Genomic DNA, 14389 nt, shown 5'->3' with positions numbered 1-14389 from the left:
CTCATGATACCATTAGATGTATAATTTGTTGGAATCAAAATTATTCTTATGTCGAAAAAAATTACTAAGTTTAATATTATTGTTAGAATCTTATTTGTCATATATGAATCATCGTATTGTGAGTTGATGATCATAACATATAATACTAATGATAATTTTATTGGTTTATAAGTATTACTTAAAAAAGATAATATCAACAACTACAAAATTAGGATTTTCTTTACATTGACATGTAAAAAAAATAACATGTCTCATTGTATTAGTAGGAATTTTATCAGTTTAAAATATTTCTTAAAAATGAAAATCTCATGATTTTTTAGAGATAAATAAGAAAAAATCACGTCTTAGGCCTTTATCTGACTCTTGAAGACAGTAGAATCAAACTCTAGAATCCACTAGTTCTTTGATTAGATCAACATATGATCTGTTTTCATTTCTACTTCCGTCTGAGTCTGTTCTCTAACGTATTTTATCGTTGAAGTGAAACGGTCAATTACAAGCAATTGTTGCTACCTCTTCGACGGCAGAATTCCAGAGGAAATTATAACGCAATAGAAATTTGACGGTGATTAGGTGTATATAACGGTACGATTTCAATGCCGTTACCTTATTAGTTAAACATAGCGGGACGTTTCAACGTCAGTACACATTGGTCGGTTGAATATAACGGCACGATTTCACGATATGACACAAGGCTGGGTCGGTGGCGTCTATATAAGCCGAGACGACCCTGTTTCGCACCTCATAACCTCTGTCTTCTCTCTCGCGCGCTCTCCTCTCGGCTCTCCTTTTGCTCTCTTGGCGATCTCGTCTTTCTGCGAAGGTCGGAGCTGCTCTCCGACGAAAGGACAAAGCTTCGAACGATCGTCGGCTGGGAGTGAGCGTCCTCTCCTCCGATTTAGGGGAGAATTTAGATTCTTGTCGTGGTGATCTCATTCCTTTACCTTTGCTTGAGGTTTCGTTTCGCTTCGCTCTCGAAATTTTTTAGGGTTCAAGATATTGTTGAATTTTGATGATTTGGCGTCGTTTTGATTGATATACTTGACAATTTCGGTGACCAAAAATCAGAAAATTTGTTGTTCTCGGGGTTCTCTTTGATCAATTCTTCGTTATCGATCGTCTGGGTTTTCAAGTTTCTTTTGGGAAGTTCGATCTTTCTGGTTTTCTTGATCGTCTCTCGTCACCTCGGCGTTTCTCGTTCTGGTTTCGATTCGCAAGATGGCTTCTTCTCGTTCCAGGCGTGTGGAGTACGACCGCTTCATCCCGTTCCGATCGGCGATGGACATGGACTTCGCGCGCTGTGCTCTAACCATGCCTTCCAGACCGCAGCGTGATGGTTCGATAGAATCCCCATCGAGTGTGGCGTACCAAAAACTTCTTGTTCAATGTATTTTGAAGAACAGATCTCGCATCTTCGCATTCAAGAGTGCACCCGAATCACCGGCCGACAAGGTGTCCCAATTTGACGAGGACAATCGACCGCACAAGAAGCAACAGAGGCGAATCCCAAAAGATGCAGATAGGGTTTTGGCTGCTTATGATATCTTAGATGATGATAGGTTGAATCTACTCGACTGGGGAAGCAATAACGTGTTGGCGATTGGCCTCAATGACAAAGTGTGCCTATGGAATGCTGCGAATAAGTCTAGTACGGAGTTTTCACGAGCCCTAGAAGACAACAGCCCTGTCACTAGCATCAGCTGGTCCCCAGACGGCAAAGTTCTAGCTTTGGCATTAGGCAATTCAGATTTACATCTGGTTGATGCAGCAACAAGACGTGTGTTGGTTGGGATCCAAGGTGACGGCCACTCCTTTGTTTGTTCACTTGCGTGGAGAAGTAATGCAATCTTGACGACCGGGAGATCCGATGGTAGTATTGTTGATTATGACATTAGAAAAGATGACCGGGCCATCTGTGACTATAGAGGGCATCGACTAGAAGTTTGTAGTCTTAAATGATTCGAGTTGTTTGGGCAGTATCTGGCAAGCGGAGGGAAGGACAAACTTGTGCACATATGGGACACCCGCATGGCTGTTGCAAATCACCATCCGCGCCAACATTAATTGCTTCACAAGATCAGCAACCACACTTCCACTGTGAGGGCCCTTGATTGGTGCCCTACCAGGAGCAATCTGCTGGCTTCTGGTGGAGGTCGCAATGATCATTGCATTAAGTTTTGGAATGCTGTTAATGGTGTTTGCTTGAACTCGATTGATACCGGCTCTGAAGTTTGTGCGTTGTTGTGGGACAAGAACAAATCTGAATTGCTGACCTCCCATGGGTTTCCAAACAATCAACTCACCCTGTGGAATTACATATCCATGACGAGAAAAGCTGAGCTTTTTGGTCATTCATCTCGTGTTCTTTACTTGGCTGGGAACCCATTGGGAGGTGTAGTAGCTTCTGCAGCAGAAGATAAGACACTCAAGTTCTGGAATGTCTTTGAGACTCCCAAACCACCAAAACCTGAAGCAAACACTGTGCCCTTTGCCCAATTTAATGTCATAAGATGAAAATGCTGATGGTTGGAAAAGACTACGAGAGTAATACGGAAAACTTTTTTAGTGCTTGACAAGAAGATCCATTGTTGATAGCGTTGCATAGAGCAGTTTGTGGCATCAAAGAGGCAACATATTTTCATACAAGTATCATACATTTAAGATCTTCAGATACGAGTGCAAGCGCCTGAGTTAAGTAAGAAATTTACAACCATGCTTTAATTTTTACAGCATTTTAATAGGTTTATTATACAACAAACCAATGTGGTTGCAGCTGCAAGTTTGATTTTTGTATCCAATTTTTCTTTCAGCTTTGTATATATCTTGGGTATAACCTTTACCATATTGATGACACATGCAATCTATAAGCACTACATTATTGTTGCTATATTTTATGTATTATAGTTTTAATATTTTTATCCATGTTGCATTCTTGTTGTATGTTTTTAGGTGATTTGTTAATTTTTCCTTCTTTAAATTTGAGAATCTTCATGTTGACTTCTCAAGTACTAGATGAAAATGCTGATGGTTGGAAAAGATTATGAGAATAATACAGAAGACTTCTCTAGTGCTTGAGAAGAAAATCCATTGCTGGTAGCATTGCATAGAGAAGTTTGTGGCATCAAAGAGGCAACATATGTTCATACAAGCATTATATATTTGTGATCTTTAGATATGACTGCAAGTGCCTAAGATGAAAAATTTAGAACCATGCTTTAATTTTTACAGCATTTTAGGTCTATTTACAATGAGTCTATGTGGATGCAACTACAAGTCTGATTTTTGTATCCAATTTTTCTTTCAGCTTTGCACATATATTTGCTATAACCTTTGCCATATCGACATGCAATCTATAACCACTACATCATTGTTGCTATATTTTATGTGTCATAGTTTTAATATTTTTAACCATGTTACATTCTACTATTATAGTTCTGTATTTTTATATAAATTATTTTTTTTCCTTCTTTAAATTTGAGAATCTTCATGTTGATCTTATTCTTTGTTTGTTTATGCTAATTATGCATAATTAGATCAACGAGGTAGCTATTTATATATTTTTTTTGTTTCTGCTGAGTTGATGTTTTTTATGATTTTAATGTAGCCTCCAGAATTTCAGACTTTTCTTGCTGTTGAAAAAACTGGTTATAAAGTGTATAATTTTGAATCTTTAATTGTTTCAATATGTTACTATATAGTGAATAACTTCCAAGTAAGATATAAGTTCAAGAATGAAATTCAAGCTTAAAATATTTTAATTTTAATAGGATGTGTCATAATTTCTGTAGAATGCAGTCATCAGACCTATAAGAACTGCAAACCAAATTGAATATTTAATAGTAAAGAGATATCAAACAAATAATTTTATGAGTTTGTTAAAGATGAGGCATTATGGTTCTGTTTATTACGTTTTTTTTCTGTGATATAAACAGAGGCTCATGGCTTCCATTAATAGACTGTCTTCTGCTGGTCTCAAGATAGAGCCTGACAAATGGAGTCAAATAGGATATTATGCAAGTTCTAAAATGTGAAAATTAGCTTACTATACCAACAGTTAACAAATGCTTGATTATAGTGATAGTGTCGTTCTGGTACTTCTAGATTATAGTAATAAAAAGATCTTCATTGAGTCTGAAGGTTCTAATTTGTGATTATTTCGGTCTGCAGGATTTTTCTTGCTGATTAGCTGTTGCATTGTAGCAGACTAGTAGCAGTATTTTGAATTAGCTCACCAACTAATGACATGGCTACTGTTTCAGTATTTTGAATTATGCTGTTGCAGTCATCTATCATGAGTTTCAGCATCCACGTGCTGTAGTTTGAATCTGCTACTTGTGAGTATAAAACTGACCTCTGAATTGGTATTTCTTCATGCCACCTTCCCTGTTTATTTAAGGAGAATAAGCTATCAGCAGCTGTTGTGATTATTGATTTTAATTCCTAATATCATATATGTAAAAGGTTTAAATTGACATGATAATTCCAGTTGAAACATTTAAGTGATTGTTTTTTTGAGTCATTTAATTGACATGCTTATTTTGGCCCAGTTGTGTGGCTTTGACCATTCTAGTTAGTTTGGCTTGAAGATTTTCAACTTAACAAAGCTAATCTCAGATCTAAAATCAAAAGTGGCATCAGGTCCAGTATTTCCTGTTTGATTGAGCTCAAATTGGAGCATTAGTAAACTCCACAGTTCTTCCTATCTGTCATGTCCATCCTTGTCTAGCTTTATTGATTAGGAATTTTGCTACATAGTTACTTAATGCTAACCAGATTCAGTTTTTCTTTCATATCAAATTTTGTGTTGTTCATGAGTTGATATGCAACATGATGTGTACTTCTTTTTGTCAACTTGGTAATCATATCAGTGCAGGCCCCATTTGTTTTCAGTTTTGTACAATAGATTTGCCTAACATCTTTTGATTACAATCACCGTGATGATTAAGTTTCACAAATCAAGCATTTGTTAACTGTTTTAGATTTGTGATGCTTTAGATTTTCCTAACATCGCAGATAATTTCACTTGCAACAACTTTCTTATAGACCGCCATTTGTGATACTTTAGTCATATGTTGAGGCTTATCTTTCTTTTATTTTATGATCAAGGCACATTCTTTTTTTTGTACATTCAGGGAGAAAGAGACCCGGAGCATTGATGCTTCACTTATTAGAATTTGATAATCCGGTTTGAGTATCTTTTTTTGTTGAAGCTATTATATTAGCCCTTTACTAGAGAATATCTCTAGTGGTTTCTCAAATTTGATTATTGAAAAGTCTAGTTTTTTACTTGCTCTTCTGGCTTGCCTCTTAACATTCTGAAATCTTGCTTGTGAATTATTGACAATTACCAAGGTCTGCCGTACCGAAGTGTACCGCCCCGTACCGGGCGGTACGTATCGGTTCGATAGGTTATCGGTACGTGGACTGTCCGGTACCGCTACAGTGCTACAGTACTATAGTGTAGCACTACTACAGTGCTACAGTAATACACTGTAGCACTGCTATAGTATGAGAAAAATAAAAAAATATTCGGTGCACCAGGGCGTACCGCTCAGTACACCCTGATGTACCACCCGGTACACCGGTACCGTACCATACCGAGCCCGGGTCGAAACGCCGGTATAGTACGGTACAGCGAACCTTGACAATTACTATATAGGAATTGTGACTTCTGTCAGTCTTTCTGTTAAGAAAGTAAAAAGAGACATTATCTCACTCTTGAATTGCATCCTAGATATTCTTTTATCACAGATCATTCATGAATAATATTTTTAGACACATTTCAATTTCTTTAGCCTTTGGTTTTTCTCTTTTATTTGTGTGTTTTTCACTTTGCACTTTTCTGACAAAATATATTTCAAACTGATATTTAGATCATTTTGTCATCATTTTAAAACTAAAGAATTTTCATATTAAGAATATAGGTTTGTCTAGAGGAAGCCTACCTTGTTGGAGTTGAATGTAAAGGCACTGAATATATAATTCATTTGCTGTTGATGAATCACTTGAAGAATTTGCAGAATTAGCTCATGCTGTTACACTTATCGAAAGTATGTTTCTATTTCCCCCATTGAACATGATGCAGCTAATAGTTCTATGGTTGCTCTAAGTATGCATTTCTAGAGGTCTAGAATCTAGTGGTATATTATTGCTTTGGCTGTCATTGAATGATGAAATTCAGAAAATATATCTTTCTATCATTAGTAAACTCTACAGTTCTTCCTATGTATCATGTCCATCCTTGTCTAGCTTTATTGAATAGGAATTTTGCTACATAGTTTTATTTGATGCTAACCAGATTCAGTTTTTCTTTCATATCAAATTTGTGTTGTTCATGAGTTGATATGCAATGTGATGTACATCTTTATGTCAACTTAGTAATCATATCAGTGCAGGCCTCACTTGTTTTCAGTTTTGTACAATAGATTTTCCTAACATCTTTTGATTATAATCACCATGATGATTAAGTTAGCAAATTGCATCATGGTTCGTGCTACGCAGATAATTTCACCTGCAGCAACTTTCTTATAGACTGCCATTTGTGATGCTTTACTCATATTTTTGAGGTTTATCTTTCTTTTATTTTATGATCAAGGCACATTCTTTATTTGTTCATTCAGGGACAAAGATACCCAGAGCAAAGATGCTTCATTTATAGAATTTGAGAATCAGGTTTGAGTATCTTTTTTTGTTGAAGCTATTATATTACCTTGACTAGAGAATATCTCTAGTGGTTTCTCAAATTTGATTATTGAAAAGTCATTAGTATTTTACTTGCTCTTCTGGCTTGCCTCTTAACATTCTATAACCTTGCTTGCGAATTATTGACAATTACTATACAGGAATTGTGACTTCTATTAGTCTTTCTGTTAAGAAAGAAAAAAGAGACATTATCTCACTCTTGAATTGCATCCTAGATATTCTTTTATCATAGATCATTCATGAATAATATTTTTAGACACATTTCAATTCCTTTAGCCTTTGTTTTTTTCTTTTATTTGTGTCTTTTTCAATTTGCACTTTTCTGGCAAAATATATTACAAACTGATATGTAGCTCATTTTTTCATCATTTTAAAAATAAAGAATTATCATATTAAGAATATAGGTTTGTCAAGAGGAAGCCTACCTTGTTGGAGTTGAATGTAAATGCACTGAATTATCAACATCATCATTTGCTGTTGATGAATCACTTGAAGAATTTGCACAATTAGCTCATGCTGTTACACTTGCCAAAAGTATGTTTCTATTTCCCCCATTGATCATGTTGCAGCAAATAGTTCTATGGTTGCTCTAAGTGTGCATTTTTAGAGGTCTAGAATCTAGGAGTATATTATTGCTTTGACTGTGTCATTGAATGATGAAATTCAGAAAATATATCTTTCTGAGGCATCTTTCTGACTTGAACTCTATTCTTTAATCTTACATAGGAAATATTTGATTGATGTCGCTTATCTAGTCCTACATGACATGTCATATTTAGTAATTTGTGTATCTCTTTGTATATGTCTCCTTCAAGATTCATAAAAATCATCTAGTGTTGTCAACAACATTAACAGGTGAAGACATCATGGATAGCTATTGCCATCCATTGAGATGTTGTATGATTGGTTATATTTATTGGGGTTGTATAATGTTGAGTTTTTCAATGGTTGTGATTTAAATTCAAATAGTCACAATCGTAGTTGCTTTCTATCTAGCTGAATAAGCTTTGGTGATGGCGGGTTCTTTGGTTACGTTAATGTCTTTTGAAGCTAGGGAATTGGGTTAGAGAAATTAAAAAAAAAAAATCAGAGAATCCCAAAAAGTCAGAAATTATGAAAGCAAATGTAATTTTCAAATTTTTTTGTGGCCTTAAATAGAAATATTAAATGCAAAGCTACCTTTTTTGTGATCTTGGAGTTCTCTCTTGGTGGTTGTTATTCGTCGTATTCTTGAGAAGGATTAGTGACCATATGACACTCCTATAATATGGGCTATTTGCTTTCTCCTTTTCAAAATTTTTATGGAATAGTACAATCAAAATTTAATTATCTATAAATTCTTCTCAATCTTAGATTTTTTCTAATTGAGTGTGTTTGTTCTGGTGAAATTAGGGAGTAACTTATTGACCAGATGACACTCCTATAATATGGGTCGTTCCATGCTCCTTTCCAAAATTGCTGTGGAATAGTGTAACCAAAATTTAATGATCTATAAACTCTCCTTGACCTTGGGTTTTTCCCAATTGAGTGTGTTTGTTCTGATGAAATTAGGGAGTAACTTATTAATGGTTTTATTCTCTTCGTTTCTTGGGTAACCACAATTGCGATATGTAGAATGAATTTTCTTCGTTGTCATGTCTTATGTTGTCTAGTTTGAACTTATAGTAGCTTTCTAGAGTGCTTGTAATCAAGATTCTAGTTATGCTAACTGATCCAAAGTTTTGTTTAGGCTTGCTTATTGAAATCAAAGGCTTTATATTGGCTCTAGAAAGGGTGATGAAGCCAAGTGTGCAATCCAAGCCCTTGATGTTGAATGTGTAATTTTATCAGGAAGAAGTTCTTATGCATTTATGATATAATTATTATGTAGTCATTATAGCTCTCTAATGTTGTATTTTATATTTCTTACTATGCTTTAACTAAAATGACTTTACTCGCAACAATATGAACTAAAATGACATTACTAGGGGTGAGGAAGGGAGGAGGAAAGAGGAAGAAAAATAGAGGTAGAAGGAGGCTATGGTGGAAGAGGAGGAAAAGAAGATGAGAACACCTAGCGGTGGTTGCACAAAGAGCAAAACAGGCTTGTGAGGAGACACGAACCTCAGAAGGAGAACCAGTTCAAGTAATTTTAAAAGAAAAAATGGTTTGATTCGGGTCTTCGAAAAGGGAAAACGGGCCTAGCATTTTTTTTACAAAAAAGGTAAAAAAACCATACCATACAGCCTGAAATGAGGCAGTCCACATCTTAAATTATACCATACAGCCCGAACAGTCATTATCAATCAAACTGATTAAAATTTAAATCAATGAAAATTGTGTTGTGTCTCAGTTTCTGATGTAATTCATTACTTTCTGAGTTACTTTCTGCCATTTGGTAAAAAGTGGGAAAGATAAGTTAATTTCTGCCATTTAAATGCATTTTATAAATGTAATGAAATCTTCTAGCTCACCATTTTAGAGAAAGAGTAATGCATAGTTGGTAGAAAATTTCTGCCAAGATTTCTTTCAAGTCGAGTATTTCTCAATTAAAACATATTTTTATGATGTTTGATGATATCTATCATTTGTTGTCTATATCTAATTATCTTACACTTTCATTTAGATTTGTCGATGATATTTCCTTAATGTCGAAAATGATAGAAAACTTCACAAGCATGGATAGTTTTAGTATCCGAATAGTGTAAGTTACAAAAACTCCAATGCAGTATATTCAAATAGTGTCCTTGTCTTTTAATTGTCTTTTGCATGGATTTAAACAGTGTGCTTCCGCTTCAGTACCTTCGACTATGGATTGGTTTCAGACCATACTGTCACGGACTTAGCTGGTTTTGCCTAAGTCGTGCGGCACCCTTGCGTGTCCGTCCGCAAAGGTCAGCCTCCTCGAAGTCTCCCATTGTCCCTTAGGACCAACAAAAGAGAGAACAGGCTAGAGAGAACGCCTCAATCGGGATCCACAATCAAACATCTCCGAAAAACACTTCATAGACAATGCAAATTACAAACAGACTTTACAAGCTCTAAACAGTGGCACAACAAAGGGTAAAATGGTCCATTACAGACCGAAAATCTCTCACACGTGTCCACATGACACAACCTTTATTTACAAGCCTAAAGAGGCCACCAACCCAACTAAAATGGGACTATTAAGCCTTCGGCTGCCCCTCTACATGCTGTATAAGGCATGAACATGCCAAAAGACACGGACATACATAAGCATTACATCAAACATCCTGTTTCGAAGTTTGTCCGTGACATTCTCCCCCACTTATTCCTTCGACGTCCTCGTTGAAGCCTTTGTCGGCACTGCAACTCCTCGCCTTTGCTGAGTCTTCAATCTTCTGCTCCAGCTACAATGCGCCTCTTGGCTCCTTGCTGCTCTCCGCTGCTGTTTTTGAGTAGTCGAACCTTTGATCCGCCATGCTGCTTCAACTCACCAATGACTCTGGTGTGGGGTTGGCTGAGTTGTGTTGATCCTTGTTGATTCCTGCGGATCCCCCACATGAAGGAAAAGATCATCCTTACTGCGCCAGTCTCTCAAATTCCTCATGCTGCTTGAACTGGGTGGATGCTTGTTGGAGCTTTAACGAGCATCGTCTCGCAAACTTCTGAAGTTTTGGGTCATTCCTCCACAAAATTTGCTCATTGACTCTTCTTTCACTTAGTTGTCACATTCAAGTAGGTTCGCATCACTTCTGCTTTCGATTGGCATTTCGTTGGGAAATGAAGCGGACAATCTACTCTCAGTAGCACTGATCACCATTGGTGAGGATTTGACAACTATTGTCTTCCATTATCTTCAAAGGGTCTTTGAACTTGTACAGAGCTCCTCTGCTGAATAGATAAGAGAATTGGGGTATTCGGTTTCGCCCATTCTCTTAAGAGTTGAGAAGGCAAAGGTTACTTGACTTCGCCCGCCTCCTCGAGGTTGTACTCCATGCATCGAGCTGGTTAATAGCCTTCGCCTGCTCTTTGCTCACACTTCTGAAGTACTTGAAGTGTTTGCACTCCTTGCGTTGAGTTAGTTACTGTGATTCACCTTCTCAATGCCATTGAACTTCTGGAATGCAGGAAGTTTTCACCCCAACTTGGAGTAATTCTCTCATAGGTTTGGTCGCCTCTAGGATTGTACCGTCTTCTCCATCAACCCTGCCGCCTACTCCACTGAGTAGCAAAGGTACAACACCGCGTACTGCCTGCTTTGTTCCTTGGTTATGCACTCTTGCATGACCCGAAGTCCTTCACTTTCGGCTATCTTGATGAGAAGCACATTGACACCGGTCTTACGAAGTTCTTCGGCCTCTGCACTTCAGCCTTGTCTCGGTACTTGGAGATTGCCTTTGTATTCTCCACCTCCTCGCCCCCTTTCACGACCAAGCTCTCTCCCTCCATGAGAGCAAGGGATCAATGACTTTCACGGAAGTCCCACCTCTGCGGTACCATGGCGCTGCCATGCCCATGGCCCTACTATCCGTCGCCTCGCATCTGCATCCCTTTTCTTCACAATCAGTAGATATGCCTCTGTGGCACTCCTCCGAGTCCACCTCCATTCTAACTTATGCTTGGTTTTGGGTAGCTAAGTCCCTCTGGACTCGTCGTTGCTTCCTCGCCCCTTTCGACCCCCTGCTTCAACACCTCTGTGTTCTCCAAGCAGTCCGTTTGGTCGATGGAAAGACAGACTGCAACTCCCATGTATGGCCTCTGCCATCACGTTGTAGGGTTTGCACCGATTCTGTTCTCCTTAGCTTCCTTGGTAACAACGTTCGCTTACTCGGCCTTGTCCTCTAACTTGCCGGGCTCCCTTAAGCGAATATGAGCTCTGGAGCAGTCCAACTCTCCAGCTGCTTCGATCATACCTCTGCATGATCAAGTCCCTCCCATGGAACTCACTGGTACTTGCATTCGAACTTTTCCCTTGGTGGAACCCAGCCCCCATATGCTGATGACCAAGGTTTTTATCCGATGCAAAATTTGATGCACGCCCGGAAGACCCGCCTCTGCGGTACCATGGCCTTCACTCCTTGAATCCATAGCCCTTCTTGCCGTCGTGTTGTTCACCGAAGTGGAGCTTCCAGTAGCTCCCGATCATACCTCCATATGATCTAGTCCCTCCCGGGACAATGTCGTGTGTATCGTATTGCCACGAACTGTTCCACCACGATCCTGTTAGGACTCTAGCTTGGAGAGTCCTAATTGAGAGGGACATTTATGTAAAACTGTTAGGACTCTAGCTATGAGAGTCCTAATTGAGGGGGACATTCTGTTAGGACTCTAGCTATGAGAGTCCTAATTGAGAGGGGCATTCATATAGGAGGTGTTTTCTTAGAGAAGAATTAGGAGTTGTAAGGGAATAGGAGTCTTGACTAGGAGTCCTATTAGGAGTTGGTTAGAAGTAAGAGTCTTAAGTAGGAGTCCTATTACGAGTTAGGGTTTAGAAGCCCTATAAATAGCCATGTATTCCTTCTCTTTTCTTAAGCAATAGATGAATCTTTTCTGCAGCCTTTGAGCAGCAACTTGGAGGGAGGAACCCCTATAGAGTTCCAAGGAGGCCGATCCTCTAAAGAGATCAACCCCAAGTTTAGAATCTGCAAGGGTTCTAACACCTGGTATCAGAGCAGCGTTCTTGGCATCTCGTTGCCCTTCCACTGCCATCCATCAGCCCTCCACTACCGCCCAAAGCAATTCCCACAATTGCTTAAAAGATCGTCGCCGAATTCCGCCATCATCTCCACCACCGCGGATCATCCTTTGATCTCCCCGTGAATTGCAACAGGTTCTGGTTTCCTACCTTACTACTGCTGCAATTTAGTTATCCTTATTCGAAAATCCAAAAAAAAAAACTGTTCCTATATTGCTGCATAAACCTTTCGTCACAAAGTTTTCATCTCTACGACGAAAGATACATTGCAGAATTCCAACCGCATAGAACCATCTGTTTGATCTTGTTACTATGCTTTTTCTATCCAAATTTCTATGAAATTTTTATGACATCTTTGACACTTCCTAACAGCAGATTACCCTTTGGTTTTTTCAAAAAATTTTCAATATAAACCATTGATCTTTTATGTCAAATCTGCTATACTTGAAAATCTGCACTATAAAATTTCAGCCGCATAGCACTGTTTGTTTGATCTTGATACTATATTGTTTCTATCCAAATCTCTACGAAATTTTTATGATAGCTTTGACACTTCGTAACAGTGGATTTCCCTTTGGTTTCATTAAAAAATTCTCAATATAAACCACTGATCTTTTACGTCCAATCTGCTATGCCTAAAAATCTGTGCTGCAGATAATTTCAGCCGCATATTGTTGCCTTAACCCATCTATTTGCAATCTTTTTTGAATGAAATTTCTTATACACTTCATAGATCATCTTGGCTTCCATCTAAGATTGATCTATTAAGAAATTCATCTCTAAAATCGATTTTATGTTGCTGCAAATTTTCGTAGTATCCTGCTGAAATTTTTCGACGAGAATTCTGCAATCGCAACTTGCACCAATTTCCTTGCTGTTATACTGCCGAAATTTTCTTGATTAAATTAGATATCCTTGCTGTCATATAAATTGTGATTTTGCTATCAATTCCCTCCTCAATTCTCTCAAGTTTTTGGTGGAAATTACGTCAAGAAACCGTTGTTTCTTCGACGACAATTCTACTCTTACAAGACAGCACATACTTGCTGCAACTTCCACTGATTTCTATCAAACCTTTGCTACCAGTACCACAAAACCGCGGATGCATCTATGGTGAAAATTGCAGCTATACATCTTGAAGGGGATGCTATACAGTGGTTTGACTGGTTTGAACATACTTATGGAGTCCTTTCATGACAACAATTCAAAGAAGGACTGTTGATCTGCTTCAGACCAACCGATTACGAGAATATTGATGGACAACTAGCAAAGATCCGACAAACTTCCACCATTCAGGAGTACCAAACCAGGTTTGAAAGGTTATCTAATCAAACTCATGATTGGTCTCAAAAACAGCTATTGAGGACCTTCATTGAGGGCTTGAAGCCGGAGATCCGAGGAGAAGTTAAAGCGCGACAACCATATACGCTTATGGCAGCCATCTCTTTCGCACGACATCAAGAGGAGCAATTGAACCATGAAGCTCGGAGGACTAGGGTCGCTCCTCAACCAGTAATATTGAAGCCCTCAGCCCCCCCTACTATTGACCAAGTCCCTACACCAAAAAGGTTAACAAGAGAAGAGCTTCGGGAGCGATATGCGAAGGGGTTATGTTGGCATTGTGACGAACCGTGGAGCCGTGAGCATCGCTGTAGTAAAGGAGGACTTCTTATGATTGAACCGATAAAAGAAGAGGTCATTGAACATTCAGAAGAGAGCCTTGAACATGAAGAAAAAGATGCAGAAGAAGAGCCACAACCGACCGAAGTTACGGTACATACACTAGCTGGTTACTCAAACCCGCAAACGATGAAAGTTGGAGGCCTTCTCAAACAACAACCGATCATTGTTCTCATCGACACGGGCAGCACTAATAACTTCCTAAACAGTAAGGTTGCTGTCCATATGAACTTACCTATTGAGAATTGCAGCAGGTTTGTCGTTAAGGTCGCCAACGGACGGATTTTGAAGTGTGATCATAGGTGCCCACAGGTGAAACTGTTGCTGCAGGACCAAGAGATAATTGCAGATTTCTTTCTCCTCCCTCTT

General features: G+C 38.4%; 1 protein-coding gene across 2 annotated transcripts in view; it reads left to right on the top strand.

Annotated features, from left to right (window-relative positions):
- Positions 1 to 763: 763 nt before the first annotated feature.
- The window catches only part of LOC135677293 (protein FREE1-like), a 31257-nt gene continuing 17631 nt past the window's right edge, over positions 764 to 14389 (top strand). For both annotated transcript variants that reach the window (XR_010514642.1, XM_065189468.1), the window contains exons 1-3: positions 764 to 2695; positions 4168 to 4334; positions 6621 to 6672. The gene's annotated coding sequence lies outside the window, so the exon portion shown is untranslated. The remainder of the gene's footprint in view (positions 2696 to 4167; positions 4335 to 6620; positions 6673 to 14389) is intronic.

Source organism: Musa acuminata, chromosome BXJ1-1, assembly GCF_036884655.1.
Source record: "Musa acuminata AAA Group cultivar baxijiao chromosome BXJ1-1, Cavendish_Baxijiao_AAA, whole genome shotgun sequence".
Taxonomy (NCBI): Eukaryota; Viridiplantae; Streptophyta; class Magnoliopsida; order Zingiberales; family Musaceae; genus Musa; species Musa acuminata.
This window is presented reverse-complemented; position numbering and strand designations above follow the sequence as displayed.